The 21795-nt window shown below is 36.8% G+C and overlaps 1 protein-coding gene across 3 annotated transcripts in view; it reads left to right on the top strand.

Moving 5' to 3' along the window:
* The first annotated feature begins 330 nt into the window (after positions 1–330).
* Positions 331–21795, top strand: part of LOC26515529 — a 32559-nt gene continuing 11094 nt past the window's right edge. Inside the window, exon 1 of one of the 3 annotated variants that reach the window (XM_014904065.3) lies at positions 331–939. The gene's annotated coding sequence lies outside the window, so the exon portion shown is untranslated. The remainder of the gene's footprint in view (positions 940–21795) is intronic. The other 2 variants (XM_044716113.1, XM_044716114.1) reach the window with 2 other exon arrangements.

Below are 21795 nucleotides of genomic sequence, written 5' to 3'. Positions count from 1 at the left end.
AGTCACGTTCCGAACAAGAATATTTTTTTATGCAATTTTGTACACCTATATAGCATATTTCGTCACTAAAATTGATATCAGATATTTTGTGTTTCGCATGCAGGTTCGTCACCGGTACTTTACCTCGTCAAGAGGTTTTTTTATATGATATGCACATATAGCCGAAGAATTAAAAATGTTCTGTAGGCAACCGATCTAAATTAATATAACATGTGTGGAAAGTCCCAACCCTCTAACTTAAAAAAAAACCAACGTTATGGCATTTCCGATCAATCAGTTATATGGCAGCTATAGGATATAGTCGTCCGATAGGCAAATAAAGTAAAAGTTGAAATTTACTCCATATTTTCAAGTTTATTTCACACATACATACAAGCTCTACAAAAATTTGTTCTTTTGGGGAATGTTAACATTCCCCATCAAATATACACATCCATGATTTTACATACATATGTATACGTATTACGTAACACCACTGGACTACCACTTACGTGGACTACCGTTCTCAGTGATTATAGGTTTTGAAATTTTTGTTGCTGTAATCGGAAAAAAGCCTAGTTTCCACCATTGACCATCTTTTAGAATTTGAATAAAATAAATCTTGGCCTCATAAAAAACAAAAACTTAAAACACTTAATGTAATGGACATTATTCGAAAAATGGTGTCTTCTATTGATAGACATAAGCTTTAGTTAGATAGATTATTTAAAAAATTCGAAAAACATCGATGCATCGATATTTTCGTCGATGGTTTTGCCCTCTAATCGTTATCTGTTCCGTGAAACGGCCAAAATAGAAAAAAGTCTAGCCGCCATAAACACCAGAACACAATTTGGAATTTAATATACTAAAGTTCTTATAACAATTGGGCGCTAATACATCTATACATTAGGCTGGGCCCGTTGAAAGTGCAACGAGAAGTAAAATAAAGTTAAAACAGTAAGTCTTTAACATAAGGAAGCTTAAGCATCCTTTCTTTTGCGTCTTTGAAAAAAAAATATATAAAAAGTCCCATACATTATACATATGCTTCTATTTACAGAATATAAAAAAAAGTTGAATTTATAGGAAATATCAATATTTTATCATTAAAAACGAAAACTACATTACCGATCGCTCAATTGTATAGCAGCTAAAACCTATATATACATACATACATACATAGACCACCAATACTGGTAGTTCAGATTTTCTTATGTACATATGTATATGCATGATTTATGTACATTGTACGTTAGCACAGAAATAATTTGGGCACCCTTTAATTTAAACTTTTTTATACACTTGCAGAGGGTATTATAATTTTGATCAAAAGTACAGCGCAGTGAGGGAGAAATCTCCGATCCCATAAGGTATATATTCTAGATCAGAATCACCTCCTGAGTCGATATAAGCATGTCCGTCTGTCTGTTTTTACGCAAACTAGTCTTTCAGTTTTAAAGCTATCGACAGCTATTGAAGCTTTTATTATTGTGTCATTTCCGATCGTTCAGTTACATGTCAGCTATAGGATATAGCTGATATAGGATATGCCGAACCTTATGAAATTTCGCAGATCGGATCTGTATGTTATATGATAGCTCGGGGATATAGTCGACCGTTTTCGATCGTTCCGACTTATTTTCTGCGTGCAAAGGAGAGAGGGATGTGTCCAAAGTTTGAATTCGATAACTTTAAAACTGAGACTTGGGATCGTTGTCCTGCTGAAACTGCCTTGTGTTTCAAGCCTAATTTTATTACTCTGGGAAGTAAATTCTCTTTTATAAGAGATAACAAAAAAATGTATCTGTTTATTCATTAATAAAAAATATGTTGCCTTCTCCACTAGCCGATTTGTATATATACCCCAAACCATCATATTTTCACCGCCATGCTTCCGATCCAAAAAACATTTGATGATCCATTCGATCCAAAAAAAATTTTATTTTATTTTTCCAAAAGGTTTCTAATTAGTTTGAACTGTTTTTGCCAAATCGAACCTGTTCTTGTTTTTTTCGAAATTTGCGTATTTGGGCTTCATATAGCATATTTGCATTTTTTCTCGAAATTTTACAGCAGACATTTTTTGATCTTGAGCCACTGCACGAACATTACAACGCTCCTTCCCTTCTGTAAATGTTTCTAGCCTTCCAGATCTAATATGCCTTTATATTATTGTATGGATGTATGCAAAGCTTGAAATCGATAGCTTTAACACAGTGGTCAACGGAGCATTATTTCAGGGGCATAGAACATTTTTGTACTGCAACTTTGCCGTGACACGCTGCTAAATTGCAGCTAAATTTATGTCGTTTCTATCGTTTCTATATACGATGGAGTTATATGGAGTTGAAGCTTGATTCGATTTGCATCGGCTCGACACTGATTGGTCATGTTGTCGCCCTAAATGGTTGCATTTAGGTGTGGCATATATGAATTTATATATGTAAGCTATTTACTAGCTTAGCTTATTTGCTTGTAGGTCGTGGCAGGAACGGTGGTGCTTCAGATAGTGATAATATATCTATATATAATTCTGTCCGCCCAGAGACTACGTTGCAGTGATCAAGCTATCAATGTACATACGTCCCAGCGAGTCTGGATCAGGTCTCCTGATTGGACCGTGGTGTCCCCGATCGGTTTACTATATTGAGTAATCGGGATGGAGTTCTCGAGTTGGCCACCCATCGCTTTTTTAGAGGATCATGGCTATATGTTGCGTTTAAGATGCGATAGGCGTACGCCTGACCGGTCCGCTTGTATGCTTCGAGTCCAAGCTACCTGGTATGTTTGCGTGATGGCGCCCTTTCATTCATGCTTATATTCTTAAACTTTTTTCTAAGGCGGTCCTTCAGCTTACCACTCCTGGTTCCACTATCATGCCGCGCTTCCGTGTGCGGGTGCCTTTTTATACCCCCTTGATCTTCCTCGATCCTGGTCCCTTTCTGTTGGGATCACCTCCGTTCTGCGACCATTTCTTTCCATTCCATGCTCTTCTACCCGGCCGCTCTGTGCCCCTCCAAGGACGGATTCGTTCACGGCGTTTCTACCCCACAGCACTTTCTAAACATGGCCGCGCAGTTGCGTTCCACGGTATGTTCGCTTTCTTCTGCTTCTTCTAACCAAAGCCGCACTGATCCTCCGAGGACCGTTACGTTCCAAGGCGTCCCCGCTTTCATCCGCTCCCTCTAAGCATGGCCACGCTGCTCCTTCACCACACTCTTTCCCGGTGGCTCGGACTCCGACATTCGCTTTCCCCTCATCCCCCGTACTTGTCCGTTCCTGCCACCTGTCGTAGCATATGGAGAGATTTAATCTCATAACTCTTTTGGCCTTTTTGAAGATAGAAGCTTTGGACTTTCTGTACTTTGACTGGGTTACAATTCCCAACTCCTTCTAGAGTACAAGCTCTTTTCTGGTCAAGTTCAATCGTCTGTCTACCAATTCACTAATCATCTAAACAGATCTCCTGCTTGCACGCACGATTAATTTGCTGTCATCAATCCCGTCGTGTCGTCACCATTAAGCAATTCAACAATTTTTAATGGTCTCTAAAATTTTGGGTCTAATTTCATTTGGTGCTGCTCGTCGCTTTTCAACAACATATGATCGACAATCGGATGCCTTACAAATTAAACTCATACTCATACTAGCACTAGTCGCTATCACATGGAGATCAATTTTATTCATAACTTTCGAAACTCGCTACTCGTAAAGCATCTTCGTTATCCGCCATAATTCTGATAGGGTCACCAAAGATCGATGTCGCAGACTTTATTGACTGTAGGAAGTTCACCGTGTCCAAATCCGAGGTGTGATATAAATAAACAAATTTAGTGAAACCATTTATTTTAACAATTATATATTCCATTTCGTACTTATGTCCCCGCTTATGTCTATGTGTACCGTATGCCAAGGTATCTCTACTTTGGGAATGGGGTGTAAATTTTCGTATATATATGAAACCTTAAACCAATACTGCTCATAAACCTTATCTAGAGTCTTTTGCCACCCCAGGGGCATTTTAGCCTCGTGAACATAATTAATAACCGACCACCTAAATGCCCTTGAAACGACTGGCAAGCATCGTGTCTTACCATTTCTTTGAATTATACGATGCAGCATACTGTTCCTGATTTCATAAGAATTTTCTATATCTATTTGCATTTTATTACTATTCAAATCGGTCATGATTTGCGATATGTTCTGATCATGCTATTATTCTGATACAATCCATTTGTGAGTTGCCAAGTCAACTCTTACTTCCACTACCTCACTTGAACTTTCCTGCGCTACTACAGTGACCCTTTCTTGTGCTCTACTGTTCTATTCGAAGGGCGGAATAAATGACCATCAACGTTGCCCCCGCTGTGTCAATACCGCTTTCTCTTGACTTGAATTGCAATCCGTCCACCTCATCTCCGTGTATAATATAAAGTTTCTACCACTTAAATAATGTCGGAAATGTCTGATCGCGTTGTATACCGCCAATGTCTCGAGTCTAGTGGTTAGTGTACTAGCTCGCTAAGCGTGAGGTCGTGGGTTCGAGCCCCACTCATGTCAAGTGCATGGCCCTGCAAGTTTTTCGGCGCTCGCGCATATGATGTAAATAGTGAAAGTTCTCATTGGATTTTTTCTATTTATAATTATGTGCATGAAACCCGAAAAATCGGCATTCCCAGATGTCGTTAGGTGGCAGCCCCACTTCTGAGATAGGTTGCACTCGGCTAATCACCAGATCGACCGAAAAATAACGATTATAGAAACAAACACAAGATCAGAAAACAATCACCCCCCAACTCGACGACGACCCTCCGCTTTTCGCAACGGACACGAATTGGACAATGGAATGCGAGGACCTTAATGAAGCCTTCCAGACTAGTTTGAAAAGGAGATGGAAAAAATACAGATCGCAATTGCTGGCATAAGCGAGATGAGGTGGACGAGACAGCATAGCTAGGATGGCCTTGGAGTGGAACCTGCAAGGAAGCAGAAGAGTGGGACGCCCCAAGCTAACCTGGCGCCGATCAACATCACGCGAACTCTCTGACAATAACATCACCTGGGACTTGGCAAAAAGAACAGCGCAGAATAGGGTCCGGTGGAATGCTCTTGTGGATGCCCTAAGCTCCCAAGCGGAGCAATAGGAGAAAAAAAACATTGTTTTATAATCTTTTTTATTTACATTTTTATCGTCATTTACAAATAACACCATTCTGTAGATATCGAATCTATCTCTTTATAACATTACTCCACCACCAAGATGAAATATAATATATCCTGTCCAATTATAATATCATATTTGAGGCATTTATTATTTAATACGTGCAATGACAATTTAAAGTTAAATTCCGAGATTGTGTGGTGGAGAATTTGCATGTTGCTTTGTTGCTGTCGCCTGTACCTCTCAAAATTCGCCGCATCTTGCTGACTGTCTTTTTTACAAGAGAGCATTCAGGTTTCGAACCGAAGAAAAATGGAAACTTCTAACAAAGTTAAATTGCAGTCCCGTTGGTCTAATGTAACATACACAAGTCTACTCTTCTCTCGTTGCTGCTTCGGCTTTTTGTTGCTGGTCATAGTAATACTATATGTCCTACGCCGCCGCACTTAAAATAAGTCACTGTTGATTTCCCTCGCGCCATCCGATGATTCTTGTTTTTCACTCGTTTTTATGTTTGGTTGTAACCGTTAAGCGCTGCATTCTGGGGTCAATTCGTGATGCATGAGCCAAGACTAGGGATATGGCGATCTCCTCATGCGTCATTGAATCCTCCTCATGCGCCTGGAATACCGAGAGGCATTTTGACGTCCTTTAAGCATGTTGAGTAACGCTGTCATTGGCGCCTTCTGATATCGGCGAAGGAAGGATAGCTCGTCCGCCGTTTTATTTTTTTTATAAAAATCAAACAACAAAATTGATAAAAATCAAAAATTTTTAAATTTAAATAACATATTTTGGCAAACAGTTTTAATAAAATTCCCATCCAAAAATTCAAGCCAAAAATTAAACTGGCTTGATGTGATTGATTCCAACAAGCTAACATTAAATGCCTTCGCATTGGGACGAAAATTGTTAAGACTCTGCTCGGCGACAAGGGGAAGGGAACGTGGAGAATAGGGAAACTATGCTCTTTTTCACGGAGCAGCACACGTATATATATGACTTTGATCTTCTCATATGAAAGAGCAATCAAAGAAGGAATGAGAGCAATGGGACTAGGTACCCCTGTTTTATAGTCTGCGAAGAAATGCATGAAAGCAGACGGACATGTGGACTGACGGACATGCTTTTTTTATTATCCCGCTGTCCGGAATATATATGTATACTTTATAACAGAGCTGAGCAAACAGAGAGAACGTAGTAAATACATGTGTATTGGTGAGCTGTACACACCCGTCAGTACCAGTCACCCCTGAATTACCCATGAATCACCCATGTGTACTCGTGTTCACACATGAATCAAGCCTGAAATCTAGATAAAGCTGCCATGAATTTTGTTTGAAATTTTTCAAAATATCCTCTCAGCCAAAATTTGCTATTCAGGCCTAAATCAGCATTGATTCTAAATTTGTATACAGGAGTAAAAAGAAAGAAAAGCTAATTTCGGGTGGAGCCTAAGTTGATATACCCTTGCAGTTAAGGTTGTTCCGTTTCCGATCGTTCAGTTATATGTCGCCTATAGGATATATTCGGTCGATCCTTATGAAATTGGGCAGGTCGAATTGTATTGCCCAAAATAGAATCCGTAAAAAGTCCTATCATCCTTAAAAGACACCAAAGTTATGCCAATTCCGATCGTTCAGTTATATGGCAGCTAAAGGATATATTCGGCCGATTCTTAGGAAATTTGGAAAATCGGATTATTTTGCCCAAAATAGAATCGTCCCATCTTTCCAACTTTAAATACACCATAGTTATGCCAATTCCGATTGTTCTATAACAGCTATACGATATAGTCGGCCGATCCTTATGAAATTGTACAGGGTGCTCCATCTTTTATGTCGGTATGTAAACACTGAATAACTTTCACATTTACCGAGCGACACATTCACCTTCACATTAACTTTCACATTTAACTTTCACATTTACCGAGCGATTGCATCAGATATGTTTTGGAAACGTCAATTCAGTACAATTTTTGCCATGGATCACTTCACACCGAAACAACGCTGTGAAACAACGCAATATCGCGGCAAAAAGGCACCATCTGACAATACTATTCGTCGTTTCGTGTCGAATTTTTTGAACACGGGATATTAGGAGATCGTCAGCATGCCGTTCATCAAGTTTGAGTTTGTTTCCTTGTAAAGTGCAATTAACACAAAAAATATTGCCGACAGACTGCCAACAATTGCATTTCTGCAACGAAAATTCCCGGGACGTCTGGTGTCAAAAAGAGGCGACATTGATTGGCCACCCAGATCACCTGATTTAACCCCCGGACTTCTTTTTGTGGGGTTATCTGAAAAGCAAGTTTTACGCCAACCAGCCTCAAACTATTGACGAGCTCAAGGCAAACATTCGTGCTGAAATCGACGCTATAACACCCGAGATGCTAGGAAAGGTAATGGAAAACGCAGAAAAAAGGAGTCATTTTGTAATTGCTAATAAAGGTGGCCACTTAATTAATATTGTTTTCAAAAACTAGCCCAAAAAAATTGTAAGGAACCAAACTGAATAAAAATACATTACTTATAGAAATCGGTTGTTTTTTCTCAAAATTATTCCATGTTTACATACCGACATAAAAGATGGAGCACCCGGTACATAAGATATTTCGACTAAATATACCATGTCTGGAAAATCACGACCCTGGAACTTAAAAAACACCAAAGTTATGGCATTTCCAATCAATCAGTTATATGGCAGTTATAGGATATATTCGGCCGATCCTGGCCGTTCCGACTTATATACTGCCTGCAAGCAAAAGAAGGATATATGCAAAGTTTTAACTCGATAGCATTAAAACTGAGAGACTAGTTTGCGTAGAAACAGACAGACAGACAGACAGACGGACAGACGGACATGCTTATATCGACTCAGTAGGTGATCCTGATCAAGAATATATATTCTTTATAGGGTTGGAGATGTCTCCTTCACTGCGTTGCACACTTTTATAATACCCTTTGAAAGGGTATAAAAATCATCTCAAAAACAACCCTGATTTAGAGCTGAACCAGTACTAACAAGAAAGGAAAGCTAATTTCGGGCGATTTTGGCCAAATATATCATGCGTGGAAGTTACGGATCAATCAGTTATATGGCAGCTATAGGATATAGTCGACCGATCCCGCCCGTTCCAACTTATATACTGCCTGCAAACAAAAGAAGAAATCAACTCGATTGATTTCAAATTGGTTCCCATCCTTTTTTTAGAAACACTAACCTTATTGAATTATTTTTGATTTTCGAACGAAATTTAACATTACGGCCTAAAAGGGCGGTGACATGAATTTCAGTACTGCAGGGAATCTTTGCTGTCATTATTCATTATACCCTTGCAGAGGGTATTATAATTTTGGTCAAAAGTGTGCAACGCAGTGAAGGAGACATCTCCGACCCTATAAAGTATATATATTCTTGATCAGGATCACCTCCTGAGTCGATATGAGCATGTCCGTCTGTCCGTCTGTCCGTCTGTCTGTCTGTCTGTCTGTCTGTCTGTCGGTTTCTACGCAAACTAGTCTCTCAGTTTTAGAGCTATCGAGTTGAAACTTTGCACACATCCTTCTTTCCTTTGCAGGTAGTATATAAGTCGGAACGGCCGGGATCGGTCGACTATATCCTATAGCTGCCATATAACTGATTGATCGGAAATGCCATAACTTTGGTGTTTTTTAAGTTAGAGGGTTGGGACTTTCCACACATGTTATATTTGACCAAAATATCTTGTGTACAAAATTTCATAAGGATCGGCCGACTATATCCTATAGCTGTCATAGAACGATCGGAATTGGCATAACTTTGGTGTTTTTTAAGTTAGAAAGATGGGATTTGGTACAGATTCTATTTTGGGAAAAATATGCCGATATGCCAAATTTCATAAGGATCGGCCGACTATATACGATCCGCTACATATCTAATCATTTAAGATGCGTGGCGCCACCTAGCGGACTGCGACTGAACTGCAAGGGTATATAAACTTCGGCTCCGCCCGAAGTTAGCTTTCTTTTCTTGTTTTAAATGTTTTTGTTGAATAGTATTCTCTTCAACACAGAACAGAAATTCATGTCACCGCCCTTTTAGGCCGTAATGTTAAATGCTATAATATTTTATGCTAAAAGTTTTTGTTTAATAGTAATCTGAAAATAGAATTAATGTTATATTTAATCTAAAAAAAATAACTAAAATTTATAATTTATAATGCAATATAATTTTTAAGATGTGCAATGCAAATTTTAAGCACAGAGAACGACTAACCCTATCTATTTTAAATATTTAATTTTGGGCGCGGAATGCGTGATGGTCACCGGTAAGAGTAGATTGTGATTTAAAAAAATGTTTTGTCTGGTGAGTCAATGCACGTCTAGTATTCAATTCTGGCTAGTAGATGTTAAGTTAGCGATGTTAAATCGTGGGTAGGAGCTCTAAAACTTTGAATGGACATATAAAGCAATTGATTCAAACGTGTAAATGGTGCGAGAAGCGTTAAAAACAAATTTTTATACCCGGTACTCTAAGAATGGAAGTACACCCCATAAAGTGTATATATTCTTGATCAGCATCAACAGCCGAGTCGATATAGCCATGTGCGTTTGTCTGTATGAATGCATGGATCTTAAAGACTGTAAAAGGTACAGTTAAATGATGTTGAAAGTAGACTTCTATATTTTGCTAGAAAATTACAACAAAATCATGGACTAAACAAACTAGACGAACCGACTCTGCCGGCCGGAACTGAAGCTGAATTTGGTTTCTCTTTTTCCGTTATTAATCTGTAAAATTGTTTACGTGTGGGATTGGAACATAAGGAAGGACTTTAAGGAAGGGCCACACTTAGGAAGTAACCGTTTGCCAAACACCAATCCGAATATGCTTATGCAACATTGTCTTTCGTTGATCAGAATTGAAGTCAATCAAAAAGCAAGAGAGTCGCTGCACAGAAGCAACCGAAGTCCATCGAGTACGAAATTCGTGCGTTATTATTAAGAAAAGTCAATCTTGTACACGTTTCCCACATTTTTTCTATAAAATATATTTTATTATTCTAACCCTACAAATTATTTGGGGCTCGTCGGGGTTACGTTACAAGAAAGATCAGTGCGCTAACACCTAATAATAATCTCGGAAAGTAGACGATGCAAAGAAACGACAATTTAAAGCAGAAGGACAAGAAATGGACAGTAAAGGACAAGAAAATGACGATCATCCAGGAACCCGATCAAGCAGAGACCAAGGAGTCAGGGATCTGTAGAGACGAGAATGCATGAGTGTTGTTCTGCAAATTCATGTCATATGACGAGCGAACGGAATTTGTAAGCGAGGAAGAGTGCAGTTAGACCTGACAATTGATGGCCCACTTTTCCAAAAACTACGACGCCTAGTTTTTATTCACACGAGCAACGGATAAAAAAGAGCAAAAGAAGGATATTTCCAAGGATATTTCTATCCATACAACGGACGGATATAAATTTCACAGTACACGGAAACTACAAAGTCCGACGAGAAAGCATAAGCGAACTTCCAAGAGAGAGATTCCAAGGAGGGAGTCGACGCTGCAAATGTGGAAGCAAACGACGAAAGAAAGAGAGACGACGTTGCAGACAACGATGACAACAAAAAAGAAGATCAGAACTATCAACGAGTCCAACGCGGGGTATACACGAAAGAGAAAGCTGAAAACCAATACAACGGCGATTTGGTTCAACGAAGAGCCCGATAATCAAACGTAATAGACCATTTTTATGAGTTATTCAAGGAGCTTGTGCATTCAAGAATGGATTTAAGTCCATCCTTGAAGCTAAGCTACCTTAAAAGTGCTCTAAAAGGGGAAGCACGAAATGTGGTATCCCATTTATTACTTGGCTCAGGCAATAATTATGATGCAGCCTGGGAGTTGCTCATAAAAAGGTATGAGAATAATAGAAAAATATTTTCAGACCAATTGAATCGCCTGATTATGCTTCCAAAAATAAATTTGGACTCATATAGGCATTTAAAAAATACAATTGATTCTATAAATGAATCAATTTATATGATGAGTCTCAAAGCAAATCTGACAAAGCAAATCTGACAAATCTGAAGCAAGGAAAAAAAGGATGTGTACAAAGTTTCAACTCTATAGCTCCAAAACTGAGAGACTAGTTTGCGTAGAAACCGACAGACAGACAGACGGACAGACGGACATGCTCATATCGACTCAGGAGGTGATTCTGATCAAGAATATATATACTTTATAGGGTCGGAGATGTCTCCTTCATTGATAATCAAACAAAATTATTATACCCTCTGCAAGGGTATAAAAATCACACAAATAACCAAACATGCCCGATGTGCAAAATGCCCGGGCATCAATTAATTGTTTGCTATAAATTTAAAGCATTAAGTCCACAAGAAAAGACGAATATATATTGAATTGGTGCTATAGATGTTTAAAGCACAGTTCAAACTCAAAATGTCCAAGCAAGCTAGTGCTCGTATTGTCAAAAATTTCACCATAGCATGTTACATTTTAAAAAAGAGAATGTAAATACATGCATGACCTCTAAACCAGCGTTGTTGGCCACGGCGTGTGTTCAGATTAAAGGTCAAGATGGTGAATTCGAGAAATTTAGAGCGTTGATTGACAATGGGTCACAAAGCACTCTAATATCAGAAGAAGCGGCACAAAAACTTAAGTTGCCAAAAATAAAAGCGCACACTGAAATAAGCGGAGTATCAGCAACAGCTGTGATGACTTAGAAACAGAAATAGGTGAAACTAATTTTAAAAAATGTACTAAAAAAGATGATAGTTGCCATCCAGCGAGGTGGCCGCTAGCAAAGGTTGAAGAAGTCCATAAAGGAAAGGACGAAAAAGTCCGAATTGTTAAGCTTAGGGTGCAAGAGAATTTGGTTACCAGACCATTAAATAAAATATGCCCCCAAGCTGGTGTAAATGATCTAGAGGACGCGGAAGCACGTCAAAGTAGATCCAACCCGCCCAAAGCGAGAAGTATTTCTAGATTTTCTAAGCTGGGAATGATGCTGGCCTTAATAATGGTCTCATTATGCCGTCGGCTGACAAAAGCAGTACCAGCAATCAGAGATTCAAAATATGGTTTTGTAGAAATTTCCAAATCTTCGTCCATATATTTCGATCCAATGGGAGACATAGAAGTTGTTTCATCCTCATGGAATTTATTGATATACTACGATATGGAAGCATATTTCGATTAGTCTGTGAAAAACTTCATGGGTTTGAGGATCAGAGCTACCTTATTTTAGAGAACACCCTCAAACAGATTTTGGAGTTGGAGGAAAATAATAAACTCTTCATGACCCATAATAAATCGAGGCAAAGGAGGGCACCGTTTGAATTTATAGGATCTTTATACCATATTTTGTTTGGAGTAATGGATGAAGATGATCGAGTTCAAATGGAAGAAAATATGAAAAATTTGTTGAACAACCAAGAAAATTTAAAAGGGTTAGGCAAAAAACAAATTTCCTTAGTCGATTCTACTACCAATATTCTAAAGAAAACTACGGAAGAAGTCAATACACACTTCAGAAGTATGAACAAAAGAATAGAAAATATGACTGTAATACTGCAAGAGTCGTATTATACGTATACAAAGAGTCTATTAAATTTTTTATGGTAACGAAGGAATTGAGTAGGCTGATCGATGAATGCGAAAAAGTTCAAGCTGGAATCATAAGCCTGTTAATTGATATCAACCATGGAAGGCTTAATACCAACATTTTACGTCCAATTCAGCTTAAAACTGAAATAGCTAGAATTAAGGACGTCCTATCCGAAAATTTGATTCTTCCAAGGATGTGTACACTTTGCTTACCGGTAGAGGGTTGTTCATAGGCAAAAAACTTATCATTAATGCGAAAATACCTCTGTTTGGTCGGCATGCGTCTAAACTATATAGGGTTATTTCTATTCCAGTTAGAGCAGATAATCGAACTATTCTAGCTCAAATTGACTCGGAATATTAAGTGTACAACTTTGAAATAGATTCATACCACCTAATGACGGAGTCTACAATTGCTAGATGCCAAAAGTGGCAAGCAAACAAAAGAGTTTGTGACGGCAGCTGGCCATGGAGCAATGGCACCGATAATAGTTGTCAGCTAGGATCCCTTAAACCTAATAGACCTTCCAATTGCTTTTACAAACCTGTCTTATCGTCAAACTCATTTTGGGTGGAATTAGAAAAAGAAGTAGTTGGTCATTTAAAGTTGAGGCAAACACTAAGTTGAGGCTCCAATGTGGCCACTCCAAAATCCAGATCATTGATTTGCCGGAGCACGGCATATTAAAAATCAGTTCAGAATGTACAGCTCGGACCGATGACAAAATTCTATTTGCTCAGCATATTATTGAAATGGAAAGTCAAGAAGCATTAGCTTCGGCTTATATAGGAGAAATAAAAGAGATTCCGAGAATCGCTTGGGACCCTCTAAAGCCTCCTGTTATGAATCATACAGCAGAAATAGCTCACCTGGCCAAACGAATAGAAGATTTGAAAGCACAAAATTTAGAATTGAAAAATATCGACTTTCATCATGTGTCAGGTCATAGCTCGTTAATTTTGGTAATAATAATCATAACAGTACTTATTATATCCTATTTAAGAAAAGTAAAGTCGAGAAGACAATTGTTGGCTATAGCATTGCCAACCCCAATGCCAAATGTTACAAAAAAAATTTTATTTTATATCTTTATTGTATAATGTAATGGTTTTATACATATAACTAAGTAATCAATCAAATAAAAAAAAGAAAAGCTATATCTATAAAAAAAAATAAGAAACAAAATAAGTAAAAATTACAGTCCTCTAAAAAATCGAATTAAAAAAGTTTTCAAGATGTCCACTAAAAACAAAAATTAAAAAAATATATATTACAGTCTACTAAAAAATCGAATGAAAATAATAATTAATTTAAAAATGTAAACACAAATCTAGCACTTTTGTGGCCCCTTGCAGAATGTTCCAACATTAAGTTGAACATGGGAGCTTATAAAATAACTTAAACAATGTTAAAATATTTAAAAATATGAAATAGAATTATATAATTAACAACATATTGTTATCAATTAATTATAATAATAATAATTTTCTAATATTGAAGAAAAGAAATTTATGAAAACAAAAGTACACATATATGTACACACATATACATTCCGCTATCAAGTGTTATCAAAGGACAATATATTAATTTAAAATATATAAAAAATGTACACCTTTTTTGTGGCCCTTTGCAGAATGTTCAAGCATTAAACATGATAAGAATTCCAAACATAGAATGTAAGAGATCGGACCCATGAGAATAAGTGATTAACAGCATGGTTTGAAAACGATCTCCTTCAGTCTAAACAAATATTTATGTGGTGCACTTGAAGCACTTAAGAAAGGATCACATAGCATGTCAGCGTGCAGTCCGTTGATAAGTAGTTTTAAATAAATTTAAGATTTTCATGTATCTCTCTTGTAAGAGAAGTGTATGAAATAAAAATAGTTTTGAAACGGAACTCATTGGAGTAACACCATTATTTAAGGAGCTCCTTAAGAAGATAAGAAGTAGGACAACTAATTGTAAAGAAAGCAAACAGACAAAAGAAAGCAAACAGAAGCAAACTCATGTTCAAAGAGGGATATATTGCCAAGGACTGCAAGGGAGAAGTAATGTGCTATAACTGCAATAAAAGGGGTTACATATTAAAAAACTGCGAATAGAAAAAGCCAAATATTTCCATTAAGAATGAACGGTCTTATATGTCTAATCTAAGATTCTAAAGCAAAGACAGAAACAGGCAAGAGAAACATGTATCGAATACCTTTACAGCTTAATGGAGATAGGCAAGCCGATTAAACTCGATGAGGAGAGTTTAATATCCTATTTTGTAGATGGAATACCCGATGGGAGAATGAACAAGGCAGGATTATATCGGGCAAAAACGATTAAGGAGCTTAAATATGAGATCACAGTATATGAGAAGATAAGAAATAAGACGACTAATTATAAAGAAATTAAACAGACTCAAGGTAAAGACTCAAATTCTCAGAAAAAGTGTTTCAAGTGTAACAAAGAAGGCCATATTGCCAAGGACTGCAAGGGGGAATTAGTGTGCTATAACTGCAATAAAAGGGGTCACATATCGAAAAACTGTGAACAGAAAATGCCAAATATTTCCATTAAGAATGAACCGGCTAATATGCTAAGAGTTAGAAGATCAGAAGGATTAACCTACAATAAAGTAACAGCGGCAGGAGTAGTTTTCACGGCCATGATTGACTCGGGATGCGATTTATGCTTAATAAGAGAAGACATTTTTAAAACTCTCGACGGTTTAAGCATAAAGCCAGAAGTGAGATATCTCAAGGGTATCGGTAAGGGCGACTTACGGATGATAGGATCTTTCGAAACCAATTTAGAGGCAGATGGAGTTTGCTTCCCTGTAACTTTTTACATTGTAAAGCACAATGGTTTTGATTATCCAGCAATCGTGGGAAATGACGTTTTAGAAACAGTGGATCTGATGTTTAGTTCAAACGGCGTAAAATTTAAAGAGAAGGAAAATTAATTTGTGTTCAAAGGGTTGTGTGCAACGGAAATTATTGAAAAGGAGACAGTAGTAGATAAAGTCAAACTATCGCATCTGAAGAACGATGTGAAAGATAGGGTGGAGATGATGATAAATGAATACAAGCCCTGTAAATCAATCGAATCTCCCGTTAGTATGAAAATTATTCTAGAAGACGACATTCCGGTTTGCCAACGCCCACGACGCACTTCGTATGAGAACAGATGCGTGATTGAGGCTCAAATACAGAAATGGCTACAGGAAGGAATTATTGTGCCAATTTACTCTAAGTACGCATCACCAGTGGTACTTGTTTCAAAAAAGGACGGTTCAAAAAGACTTTGCTGTGACTACCGTAAGCTTAATCTGAAGATCAAGAAAGATAATTTTCCGATGGCATTGATAGACGACGTTCTCGAAAGACTGCAGGGTTCAAAAGTATTTACAACTCTTGACATGATGAACGGATTTTTTCACGTTCCAGTAGAGGCTGACTCTATGAAATTCACAGCATTCGTGACGCACAATGGACAATAAGAATTTACCTTTGTACCGTTTGGTATATCCAACTCGCCAGCAGTTTTTGTCGCTATATATCTGCCGTGTTAAGGGAGCTTATCCAAGCTAAAACAATAGTGGTCTACATGGACGACATCATTGTTCCTACGAAGACTGAAACTGCAGTAGTTGAGGCACTAGAGGAGGTTTTAGAAGTTGCATCCAAGGCAGGACTACGAATAAAATGGGAAAAGGCACAGATCCTACAAAGTAGTATAACCTTCCTGGGATATAAGATAGAAAACGGGACAATAACGCCGACGGACGAAAAAATAAAAGCAGTTGTTAATTTTTCAGCCCCAAAAAATAGGCAATCTTTACAGAGGTATTTAGGACTGATTTCATACATGCGACGCTTTATCAAGGACTACTCATTGGCAGCCAAGCCACTGACAGACTTGCTAAGGAAGAAAAGCGACAAACCTAGAGAAGAAATAGAGCTGAATGACCAAGGATTATTAGCTTTTAGTTTGCTAAAAAATCTTTTAGTCTCAGCACCCGTGCTGAAATTCTTCGATCCGTCAGCAGATACTGAAGTTCATACAGACGCAAGCAAATATGGTTTCGGCGCCGCGTTGATGCAAAAAGACTCAGAAGATCAGCAGTTCCACCCAGTAGAGTATATGAGTCGCAAAACGAATGCTTGCGAAGAGAAATATAGTGCATACGAGTTAGAAGTTTTAGCCGTAGTGAATGCTCTTAGAAAATGGAGGGTATACTTGCTAGATAAAAAGTTCAAAGTAGTGACAGATTGCAGTGCTTTTTCGATGACAGTAAAAAAAGAGAACAGGATTGAAAGGTGGATTATGGCCTTACAAGAATTTAAATTTACCGTAGAACCGAGAGCTGGTACTAAAATGCGACATGTTGATGCTCTCAGCCGCTTTTCGTGCTTTTTAATTGAAGATTCAACAAAATCTAGAATAATTGAAGCACAGGATAATGACAAGTGGATCAAGGCAGTAAAAACTATTCTGGAAGGTGGGAATGAGTATGAAGACTATTTCCTTAATAATGACATACTATACAAGGATACAGTGAAGGAATTGTTAGTGGTTCCCGATTCAATGCAGGACGGAATAATCTGTATGGCACATGGGACATTTCGGATACAAAAAAACGCGAGACATGCTAGAAAGGTTTTACTTCATACCAGAGATACAGAAAAATGTCGAAAGAATTGTTAAAGGTTGCGTAGAATGCATAATAGTTGATTCAAAAAGAGGGAAAAAGGAAGGTTTACTATCACCAATCGATAAAGCTCAGGAACCTCTGGGAACATATCACATTGATCATGTTGGACCGTTAACGGACACGAAGAAAAAATACAATCATATACTAGCTATAGTGGACGGATTTTCTAAATTTACTTGGCTTTACCCGACGAAGTCGACTGGAACAGACGAAGTAGTAAACAAACTTGAAAAACAGGCAGCAATTTTTGGTAATCCTCGTAGAATTGTTACAGACAGAGGTACAGCGTTTACATCAGGAACGTTTCAGGAGTACTGTAGCAGCGAAGGAATTCAATTGCTTCACATAACCACAGGTATGCCTCGAGGAAACGGTGAAGTTGAGCGAATCCATAAATCCGTTATACCAATGTTAAGTAAGTTGTGTCAAGACAGTTTAGGGAGTTGGTATCGCCGTGTAGATAGTGTTCAGCAAATCATAAATAACTCACTACCTCGAACTACAAAATTCAGCCAATTTCAAATATTAACAGGATTAACAATAAAAAAAAGACGACGAGAGTTAAACTATAACAGGCATGAAGCTAAGGCCAACATTTTTGGGCCTTTATAAAGTAACCAAAAAACTAAATCACGATCGATATGAAGTCACAAAAGAAGGAAATCATAAAGGACCGAAGCAAACAACAAAGTCGACAAAGTATATAAAGAAATAAAGTTCATTCAGGGTCGAATGAAAAATCAGGATGGCCCAATGTGAGATTGGGACATATTAGGACATTAAAGAAGGGCCACACTTAGAAAAATACTATATAATACTGTTATTATTAAAAAAACTCAATCTAGTAAATGTTCCCACATTATTCCTATAAACTATAATTTGTAATCCAAACCCTACGCATTCAAAATATTTTGCGCGGAAAAAGTAAGCCTCATGAAAACAAACAATGGTCGAAATGTCTGTAAATCTTAATATCATGGGTTCGAATTTCATTAGAGATTATCATTAATTAATTTTTTTTATATCGCACACCCAAAATAAAATGGTATATGCAAAAATTATTTTTACCAAGAAAATATACTGACTGAGAATGTTTCATGCCAAATTTTCAAAGCCATATCATTTGAAGTAATGACCTTTAATACACAAATATCTATCAAGAAGTCATCGCAACGGATATACATGGCCAGAGCGTGAACAGGTGTGGAAAGGGGCAGGGCAGAAACCCCTAGGAGGGGAGTATAACAAAAAGTAGAAGCAGTTTTAAGACGATCGTGGCCGGCTTTGACCCAGAGCCACTGCGCAGTGGTTGCGCCCATAGGCCAAAAATAAAAAAAGTCATAACAACAAAAATGTAGGAAAAGTAAATAAATCGCTTCTAAATTGTCCAAACTTCTTTGTGGCATACTAGGTTTGTCTGGAAAATTAACCGTTCTTTCTAAAAATGGAATTGAAGTTGAGTGCAGGTGTTAATTTTCACAGGGCATCTTGCGCGCACCGCGAATTTTTCAAAACAAAACCGAACTTTGAAGTGATCAGATCATTTATTACGTATAAGTTGAAGGTATTTTCTAAAATTTTACTTGTTAAACTTTTTTTGTTATATTCATTTGAAAAAATACATGTTTTTTGTCTATATTTTGAACGTCTTTTTTATGTTTAGCTAAAGTTTTAGTTGTGATGCCACGAAATGCCACAAATAGTATGTATTTTAATGTGTTTGTCTGACTTTTAGGGTACTGTATGCCTAAAATCAGCTGCAGAAATTTGCAAAGGTTAATATAATCAGAAAAATACTGACGACATCTAGCGTTTGCCAAGAGAAAGTTTTTCCTTATTGTGCTTTTGTTTTGTTCTCGTCGCTCGTGTTTGTAATATTTTTTGAAACATTTTTATTTATTATTTCATTGAAATTCACTTTTCAGGATATTCCCATAAGTGTGCATTTACACGACTATATATTTTTAATCTTTGGAGTGCTTTAAGTCACTTTCCTTTAGAAAAAAAAGAATTCAAGAAGACTTCAGGGCCAAAATGGGGCTAATATTGGACCAACCGAAAAGTGGAGGTAGCGGAAGTTCAAATGACGGAAATACTGCGAGAACATTTTTCAATAATTCGGAGCTATCTGCTAAAATAACTGGCTTAGATGAAAGCGTAATAATACGATGTTCAACATTGCTCCAAGCCATGGCATCAGGGTACAGGATTAATGCTGACAAATTCAGAATATATGCTCTTGACACTACCAAACAATTGTTATGTTTGTATGATTGGTACTACTTCCCACCCTCAATGCAAAAAATGTTAATCCATGGTGTAGATGTGATTAATTTTTCTCTTGTTTCAATTGGAAAATTATCGGAAGAAGCTGCAGAGTCGCGAAACAAAGACAGAAAACAATATAGAAAGCAGAACACACGAAAAATATCTCGAATTGCCACAAATACGGATTTAATTAATTGACTACTTTTATCTTCTGATCCTTTTCTTACAGGACTGGGGAAATAACCTTGCAAATTTAAATCCAATTTAATGATATCAACGTTAGATTTGTTAGAAGAATTTGATTAACTGTTATGTTTTTCTATGTTTTTTTATTTAATTTCTATGTTTTGTTTTTTTTTTTTTTGATTTAATTGATGTTTTTTTATTTTTTTTATTTTATTTGTTATGGCTCCTAATTTGTTTACAAAATTGTCTAATTATTGAAGTATTTGAATATTACTTGAATCTGGTACTTATTTATGTTTACAATTTGTGCTATGGCAGCTGTATGATATAGTTTTCTGATTTGGACTATATTTGGCAAGCATATATAAAACTGGTTGTTAAGAGGAGCCCTTCAAATAAGTGTTACTCCAATGAGTTCTGTTTTAAAACTGTTTTTATTTCACACACTTCTCTTACAAGAAAGATACATGAAAATCTTAAATCTATTTAAAACTACTTATCAACGGACTGCTCGCTGACATGCTATGTGACCCTTTCTTAAGTGCCTCAAGTGCACCACATAAACATTTGGTTAGACTGCAGGAGATCGTCTTTCAAACCATGCTGTTAATCACTTATTCACATGGGTCCGATCTCCTACATTCTATGTTTGGAATTTTTATCGTGTTCAATGCTTGAACATTCTGCAAAGGGCCACAAAAAAGGTGTACATTTTATATATTTTTAAATTTGTTTTCTTCAATATTAGAAAACTATTATTATTATAATTGTTCGATGACAATATGTCGTTAATTATATCATTCTATTACATATTTTTAAATAGTTTAACATTGTTTAAGTTATTTTATTAGCTCCCATGTTCAACTTAATGTTTGAACATCCTGCAAGGGGCCACAAAAGTGCTTGACTTGTTTTTTTTTACATTTTTAAATTAATTATTATTTTTGCTCGATTTTTTAGTGGACTGTAACATATATTTTTTTTAATTTTTGTTTTTAGTGGACATCTTGAAAATTTTTATTTATTCGATTTTTTAGTGGACTGTAATATACTTTAATTTTTTCTTTAGATATAGCTTTTCTTTTTTATTTGATTGATCACTTAATCATATGTATAAAACCATTACATTATACAATAATCATATAAAATAAACATTTTTTTTTTAAACATTGGGCATTGGGGTTGGCAATGCTATAGCCATCAATTGTCTTCTCGACTTTAACTTTCTTACGTAGGATGTAATCAGTACAGTTATGATTATCATTATTAAAATTAATGAGCTATGACCTGACACATGATGAAAGTTGATATTTTTTAATTCTAAATTTTGTGCTTTCAAGTCTTCTATTTGTTTGGCCAGGTGAGCTATTTCTGCTGTATGGTTCATAACAGGAGGCTTTAGAGGGTCCCAAGCTATTTTCGGAATCTCTTTTATTTCTCCTATATAAGCCGAAGCTAATGCTTCTTGACTTTCCTAGAGGCCACCTTGCTGGATGGCAACTATCATCTTTTTTAGTAAATTTTTTAAAATTAGTTTTACCTATATCTGTTTTTATGTCATTGCTATGCTCTTTTTCTATCCTCCAATATCGGTCCATTTGTTTCAGCACGATACTGGTTGATACGATTGAATTACTACCCCTGGATTTCGTGCATCCTGACACTGTCCATCCAAAGATAGTTTTTTGCCCAAGAAGCATTCCCTTTTTGGTTATCTCCGGCAGCACAATTTTTGGATATAAATCCGCACCAATTACCAGGTCAATTCGACCAGGTTTGTCGAAATTGCGATCCGCTAAATAGAATCCTTTCCAATCCGACTTTTCTATAAAAATTTTATTTGTGGGAAGACTTTTCATTACTTTTGG

The sequence above is a fragment of the Drosophila ananassae genome, chromosome 3R, assembly GCF_017639315.1.
Source record: "Drosophila ananassae strain 14024-0371.13 chromosome 3R, ASM1763931v2, whole genome shotgun sequence".
Classification (NCBI taxonomy): Eukaryota; Metazoa; Arthropoda; class Insecta; order Diptera; family Drosophilidae; genus Drosophila; species Drosophila ananassae.
Note: the sequence above shows the minus strand (reverse complement) of the source record. Positions and strands in the feature narration are given on the sequence as shown.